Below are 8,758 nucleotides of genomic sequence, written 5' to 3'. Positions count from 1 at the left end.
AATATATTATGCTTTGAAATGTCACACTTTTGTGTTCAATTAAAAAAGCTGGATTGTCGTATTTGTCTTCATGCTGCTATTTCTTTTTTTATTTTTGGCCTTTTTTAATTGTATTTTTGAACAAAGTTCAGTCAGAAGTGAATTCTTGTGGCAATATTGAGTACTGATATATACAGAACCTTTCCAAAATATCTGTATATATGGAAAAGTCTAGTCATTTTCATAATTCCAGTCAAAATGTTAAAATGTTATTACCTATAGATTCACGGCCTACTGTTTGAATGATTTCAAGTATTTTTTTTTTTTGAACAGTATTTTATTATATTTTTACATAACAAAACAATGAACCAGTCAGCACAGGGTAAACTCAGTCAATTACACAAGTTGTAGTAATGAGAAAGATAGGGAGTACACATGGACATCACTTAACACCATATGTTTTATGTGATCAAAACTGCTTCACCTCTCCTCACCAGTTTCTTGAGAAGACAAAGGAGGAGCATCCCTTTTGTAGCAAACCAGTAAGGTCATCAAGAAGATAGTTAAGAAGTGGTTGCCAGATCCGATAAAAATCATCATTCCCCCTTAAGGAGGCACTAAGATGCTCCATTGTAAAAATCTGAAACATTTATTTGTACCATTAAGGTAACTGTGGGAGGCTTCTCCCTGATCCACTGCAAAAGAACACATCGTCTCGCCAGGAGCAGGAGTTTTTTCAACAATATCAACTCTGCAGCAGTTACAGGAAGTTTCTTTGAAGATATATTCAAAAGGAAAAGGGCCGGATCTAGTTTTATTGTTTTGAGTAGTATTGAGGTAAGTTCTTTTGCAACGTTTCTCCAGAATTTGGATATTAATGGACATAGCCAAAAACAGTGATAGTAGGTTCCTGTCTGTTTTTTTACATTTGATGGATATTTTGGGGACCTGGGGGTTGATTTTATGTAAAAGGTAAGGGGTGCATTGTAGTCTGTGTAATATTCTGTACTGGGGTTCTCTCAGCCTTTTGCACAACGATAATTTATTTACAGATTCAAAGGCCTTGTACCACCTTCCGTCATCTAAGTCAATCCCAAGATCGTTTTCCCACAGCCCTTTAGATCTACAGTCTTCAAAGTTATCGCATAAAACAACTTTTCTATAAAAAAGGGAGATGAACTTCTTGTTAATAGCTGAGGAAGTAAGGTTCAACAAGAAGCTTTCTATTGGATTTTTGATAGGTTGATTTAGTGGGAGAGAGCATAACGATTCCGCAAAATGCCTGGCTTGAAGAAAACCAAAGAATTGGTAGCGTGGGATCCCGTACTTGATTTGAATTTGTGAGAACGAGGTGATGTTTCCTCCAACAAATAAATCACCCACAAATTTTAACCCTTTTGAGTGCCAATCATTGAAGATGCTTACCCCCCAGCCAGGGGCAAAGCTTTGTTGTGTATCAAAGGCTGTAATGCCAGTGAGGAGCCTTGTTGGCCGGCCTGCTTGGTGATGTCTCGCCAGATTTTGAGTGTGTTTTTAAGGATGAGATTGTTTGCAAACTCTCCTGGGAGCTCATTAAGATTTATTGAAAGCAAACTTAATAGAGTGGGGGGCACAGCTCCAAGCATCCACATGATGTTCTTCCGGATTGAGGAAATGTTTGAGCCAGCCATACACTATTCTGGCATGACAGGCCCAGTTGTAGTATAAAAAGTTGGGGAGTGCTTGGCCTCCCTTGTTCACCGGCAACTGTAGAGTCCTCATTTTTAGTCGTGGTCTTTTACCATGCCATACAAACCGGGATATAGATCTTTGGATATCTAATATAGCAAATGTGTTAATCCTAAATGGTAGCATTTGCATCGGGTATAGGAGTCTGGGAAGAGCGTTCATTTTAATTAAGCTGATCCTACCCATGCATGACAAAGGAAGATCAAACCATCTATTTAAGTCATTTTTGACTGATTTTACAGTAGTTGTAAAATTTAGTTTATACATATCCTTAATTGAAGCCGATGCTCTAATCCCCACGTAAATAAAACCGGAGAGTGACCATTTGAATGGGAAGTCAACTAGTGTGGTGTGGTCTCCAAAGTTGAATAGAGGCAGCGCTTCCGATTTCTCAAAATTGATTTTATAGCCAGATATCTCACCAAATTGATTAATAATTGAGATCAGGTTAGGTATGGAAATCTTCCGGGTTCGTAATAAAAAAAAGGACGTCATTAGCATAGAGTGAGATTTTATGCTCAGTGTTTCCTAAGGTGACACCAGACAGATTTTTGTGATGTCTGATGGTTTCTGCCAGTGGCTCCAATGCAAGGGCGAATAGTAACGGAGATAGGGGACAGGACATCCCTGGTGAGTACCTCTAGATAGGGGAATGATATCAGATGTTGACCCGTTTACGCGAATCCTGGCAGTTGGAAATCTATATAAAAGATGAATCCAATTTATAAAATCTGGACCCAGTCCAAACTTGTCTAGCGTATCAAAAAGATACTCCCACTCAACACGGTCGAATGCTTTTTCAGTGTATAACGATAGTATCAGGGCTCTAGTTCTGGAATATTGGGAAAAGTGGATAATATTAAGTAACCTGCGAACATTAGAGTGAGAGTATCTATTCTTAATAAAGCCAGTCTGATCCGGATTTATTAGAGTAGGCAGTACTAACTCCAGCCTTCTGACGAGTAGTTTTGCAAGTATTTTAATGTCAGTACCAAGTAAACTGATTGGTCTGTAAGAGGCACAATTATATGCAGGTTTGTCTTTTTTCAGAATTAAAGAGATGTGGGCCAGATTCAAGGTAGGTGGAAGACATCCCCTCATACCCGATTCGGCAAACATCTTCGTTAGAGGTCCTACAACCAATTTAGCCATTTTTTAATAATATTCGGGACCGAATCCATCGGGGCCTGGAGCTTTTCCATTGGGCCGGGAATTGATGGTCTCCATGACCTCATTCGCTGTGATTGGTCTACCCAGATTACGGCACTTTTCCTCTGAAAGAGAGGGAAGGACAACTCCATCCAGGAAATGCTTCCAAAAGGAAGCAGTTGATGCGTTTTGACACTCTGAAGTGTACAGATTTTGAAAGAATTTTTTCATTATATTACAAATGTTTTTGGATTTGAAATGCTGAGTATTAGTATAGTCTTTGAGAGATGATATTATGGTAGGGGCAGTCCGACCTCTTGCCAGTCGGGCCAGTAGTCTACCAGGTTTGTTACCAGATGTGAATAGATGATGTTTGGCAAAAAATACAGCAGATTCAGCCTTTTGAGTTAATAAGTGATCTAGCGCAGATCGGGCAGCTTCCAGTTTTTTAAAAGCAGTGGTAGAAAAAGACATTTTGAGCTCTCTGTCCAAATTTTTAATTTGTTGTTGTAGGTCTAGTTGTTTTGATAAGACAATTTTTTTCCTCGCTGCTGTATAGGAGATAATAGAACCCCTCATAAAGGCTTTTCCAGCCTCCCATAAGATGGAGGCTGAAGTATTAGATGTATCATTTTTGGAAATGTAAAGTTTCCACTCTGCTTCCAAGTATGATATAAATGCAGGGTTGCTAAGTAAAAGCGAATTCAGTTGCCATTGTCTAGCCTGTGGGTCATAGTAAGGGGGCATGAGTTCAACTGAGAGAAGAGTGATCAGAGAGGGGACAAGTGTTAATAGAGCATGATTTAGTCCGATCGGGAATTGGTCTTGAAACAAAGATATAATCAATTCTTGAGAAGGAATGGTGAGGATGAGAGAAGAATGTAAAATCTTTTCCTTGAGGGTTGATGACCCTCCATGCATCTAATAATCCAAGAGCTGTACACAAATCTGTTGTAGCATGAGAGATTTTGGAAGGAGGACTTTTTTTTTACTGGTTTGTGATCTAAATTAGGGGTTAAGCCACAATTAAAGTCGCCTCCAAGTATGATGAGGCCAGGACATATTGCCGAAATTTAAGCTAATAGTTTTGAGTAAAATGAGCTTTCATATCTATTTGGAGCATAAACACTTCCTATCATAATTTGTTCCCCATACAAAAATCCAGTAATCAAGACAAATCGTCCCTCTTTGTCCTGTACAATTTTATCAATTGTGAATGGCAAGTGTTTGTGGATGAGTATTGCCACTCCTCTACTTTTAGATTTGGCCAACCCAATCTCGTCTGAGTTTCAAATGTTCTGGGTCAGTTAGGTGAGTTTCCTGTAGAAGTGCTACCTGCACCTTATCTTTTTTAAGCATGGAGAATAATTTATGCCTCTTCACCATGTGGTTGATACCTTTGACATTAAGTGTTAAAATTTTTATATCACTCATAAAGTAAGTAACTTTTAGCTATCAGATAAAGGTGATTTAGTTTGAAAAATGTAACAGAGTTATACCAAATGACCCCATGAGCATGAACTATATTGGATTGATAAAAAAGTTGTACTGTCATAAACAAACCTATTCTGAACATCAGGAGATCAAACAGAACAGTTGAGTCTCCAGAAAACCCAAACAAAAACACAAATAGTAACATGTGGCTTTCAGGAGCCTGGAGAGTTGGGTAATAGGAAAATAAATAAATAAATAAATAAACCCTCAAAAACTGCAAACGTCGTATTACAAAAAGAAGAAAATATGGCCACGTGCTGCTGAGGTTTGTTATTGTCCCTGGAGAAGGAGAGAAGGAAGAAAAAAAAAGAAAACCCCGAAGCAATCCCACCCCCGCCCCCACTATGCGTCTATGGCTTCTACTACATATTTACAAAGCATTTAATTGTTGTTTGAGAACAGATTGTGGGCGGTGAAGAGGAATACAGCTGAAAAGAGGAGCGCTCTCTTTTGTCATTAAGAAGCTTTTTATCGTGAGACGACAGTAGGTCTGCCCTATCCGTTCTGTTTTTCTATGGTCCAAACAAGGGCCCAAAACTGGTATGGTTCTGTATGGTCATCTAAGATAGCGCAAGTAATTAGTCCATTTCATAATGGAAATGCTCAAAATACTATACCATACCACTCAGTGGAGATGAGGTTTTAGGTTCATTTGTCTTGGCTGGGTTCAATATGAGGAAGACTTGTCCAGCATTGAAACCCTTCATAGTCTGGGTATACTTCAAAAGTTCCTAGCTAAGGAGGCTGGATGTTCACTGAGTGCTGTTCCACGCAGATCAACAGAAAGTTTAATGGAAGGGCAAAATGTGGCAGGAGAAGATGCACCAGCAAAAGAGACAACTTGGGAGTGATTGTGTGCCGTGCAATAGACTGGCGACCTGTCCAGGGTGTACCCAGATTTTACCTAGCAGTAGCTCGGACACGCTCTGGCAAACCAGTGACTCCAGGTTACAAATATGGATGGACATAACAAAGCTCAAAATAGCACTGTTTGGACTTGTCAACTTACAAGGTGACAAGAAATAACACTTTCTTCAACTGCAAATGAGAACTTTGACTTTGGAGTGCATTTTGGCCACAAAAATCAGTTTTTCATTCAAAAGTGTCAAAAACGCATTTTCAGCTCCAAATAGCACTGTATGGACTTCTCCACTTAGACGCTGACAAGAAATAACACTTGCTTCACTTTAGGTGCATATTGTACACAAAAATCAGTTTTTCATTCAAAAGTGTCAAAATAGCATTTTCAGCTCTGGAAAGCACTGTTTGGACTCATCCAGTTACTGCGTGACAAGAAATAACACTTCCTTCACTTTTGAGAGCATATTGTACATAAAAATAAGTTTTTCATTCAAAAGTGTCAAAAAAGCGTTTTCAGCCCTAAACAGCACTGTTTGGACTTCTCCACTTAGAATCTGACACGAAATAACACTTTCTTCACTTTTGTGAGCATATTGTACATAAAAATCAGTTTTTCATGCAAAAGTGTCATCAAAGCGTTATCAGCTGAAAACAGCACTGTTTGGACTTCTCCACTTAGAAGCTGACAAGAAATGACACTTGCTTAACTTTAAGTGCATATTGTACATAAAAATCAGTTTTTCATTCAAAAGTGTCAAAATAGCATTTTCAGCTCTAGAAAGCACTGTTTGGACTTCTCCACTTACTAGGTGACAAGAAATAACACTTCCTTCACTTTTGAGAACATATTGTACATAAAAATCTGTTTTTCATTTAAAAGTGTCAAAAAAGCGTTTTCAGCCCTAAGCAGCACTGTTTGGACTCATCCAGTTACTGCGTGACAAGATATAACACGTCTGCAATCGATAACTTTAACTTTTGAGTGCATTTTGGCCACAAAAATCAGTTTTTCATTCAAAAGTGTCATAAAAGTGTTTTCAGCTCAAAACAGCACTGTTTGGACTTCTCCACTTACAAGGTGACAAAAAATGACACTTGCTTCACTTTAGGTGCATATTGTACATAAAAATAAGTTTTTCATTCAAAAGTGTCAAAAAAGCGTTTTCAGCCCTAAACAGCTTTGTTTGGACTCATCCAGTTACTGCGTGACTGGATGAGACGATAAGACGTTCTTCATCTGCAAATGAGAACTTTGACTTTTGAGTGCATTTTGGCCACAAAAAACAGTTTTTCATTCAAAAGTTTCAAAAAAGCGTTTTTAGCTCCAAATAGCACTGTTTTGACTTCTCCCCATACTAGGTGATAAGAAATGACACTTCACTTTTGAGTGCATATTGTACACAAACAGTTTTTCATTCAAAAGTGTCAAAATAGCGTTTTCAGCTCTAGAAAGCACTGTTTGGACTTCTCCACTTAGAAGCTGACAAGAAATGACACTTGCTTCACTTTTGAGTGCATATTGTACATAAAAATAAGTTTTTCACTCAAAAGTGTCAAAAAAGCGTTTTCAGCCCTAAACAGCACTCTTTGGACTCATCCAGTTACTGCGTGACAAGATATAACACGTTCTTCATCTGCAAATGAGAACTTTGGCTTTTGAGTGCATTTTGGCCACAAAAAACAGTTTTTCATTCGAAAGTGTCAAAATAGCGTCTTCAGCTCTAGAAAGCACTGTTTTGACTTCTCCACTTAGAAGCTGACAAGAAATGACACTTGCTTCACTTTTGAGTGCATATTGTACAGAAAAATCAGATTTTCATTCAAAAGTGTCAAAATAGCGTTTTCAGCTCTAGAAAGCACTGTTTGGACTTCTCCACTTACTTGGTGACAATATATAATATGTTCTGCACATTTGAGAGCATATTGTACATAAAAAACAGTTTTTCATTCAAAAGTGTCAAAAAAGCTTTTTCAGCTCTAAATAGCACTGTTTTGACTTCTCCACTTGATAGGTGACAAGATATAACACTTGCTTCACCTAACCACTCATTTTAAGAAAGTGTTATTTTATGCCACGTGGTAAGTTTAAAATTCAAAACAGTCATAGAGCCGAAAACGCTTTTCTTTGACACTTTTTTGACTGAAAAAAATGATTTTTTTTAGCAAAAAACGCACCAAAAAGTCAAAGTTCTCATTTGCATTTTAGGAAAGTGTTAGTTTTTGTCACATTGTCAGTTTAAAATTCAAAACAGTCATAGAGCCGAAAACGCTTTTTTTGACACTTTTGGCAATTTTGACTGACAAAATGATTTTTTAGCAAAAAATGGACCCAAACAACAAAGTTCTCATTTGATGTTCAAAAAAGTGTTATTTTTTTCTCAAGTTGTAAGTTGAATATTCAAACCAGTCATACTCTGAGCAAAAAACGCCTTTTTGACACTTTTGGCACTTTTGACTGAAAAAATGATTTTTTTTTTAGCAAAAAACGCACCCAAAAGTCAAAGTTCTCATTTGCAGTTCAAGAAAGTGTTATTTTTTGTCACGTTGTAAGTTGAAAATTCAAAACAGTCATTGAGCCAAAAACGCTTTTTTGACACTTTTGGCACTTTTGACTGACAAAATGATTTTTTTTTAGCAACAAATGCACCCAAAAGTTGAAGTTCTCATTTGATGTTCAAGAAAGTGTTATTTTTTCTCAAGTTGTAAGTTGAATATTCAAAACAGTCATACTCTGAGCAGAAAATGCTTTTGACACTTTTGACACTTTTGACTGACAAAATGAATTTTAAGCACAAAACCACTCAAAGTTTAAAGTTCTCATTTGCAGTTCAAGAAAGTGTTATTTTATGCCACGTTGTAAGTTTAAAATTCAAAACAGTCATAGAGCCGAAAACGTTTTTTTGACACTTTTGGCACCTTTAACTGAAAAAATGATTTCTTATCAAAAAATAGACACAAAATTCAAAGTTCTCATTTTGCAGTTCAAAAAGTGTTAGTTTTTGTCATGTTGTCAGTTGAAACTTCAAACCAGTAATACAAGAGCCGAAAACGCTTTTTTGACACTATTGGCACTTTTGACTGACAAAATGAATTTTAAGCACAAAACCACTCAAAATTTAAAGTTCTCAATTGCAGTTCAAGAAAGTGTTATTTTTTCTCAAGTTGTAAGTTGAATATTCAAAACAGTCATACTCTGAGCATAAAATTTTTTTTTGACACTTTTGGCACTTTTAACTGAAAAAATGATTTTTTAGCAAAAAATAGACACAAAATTCAACGTTCTCATTTGCAGTTCAAGAAAGTGTTATTTTTGTCATGTTGTCAGTTGAAATATCAAACCAGTCATACTCTGAGCAGAAAACGCTTTTTTGACACTTTTGGCACTTTTGACTGACAAAATGAATTTTAATCACAAAACCACTCAAAATTTAAAGTTCTCATTTGCAGTTCAAGAAAGTGTTATTTTTGTCACGTTGTAAGTTGAAAATTCAAAACAGTCATTGACCCAAAAATGCTTTTTTGACACTTTTGGCAATTTTGACTGACA

The sequence above is a fragment of the Oryzias latipes genome, chromosome 14 (assembly GCF_002234675.1).
Source record: "Oryzias latipes chromosome 14, ASM223467v1".
NCBI lineage: Eukaryota > Metazoa > Chordata > Actinopteri > Beloniformes > Adrianichthyidae > Oryzias > Oryzias latipes.
Note: the sequence above shows the minus strand (reverse complement) of the source record.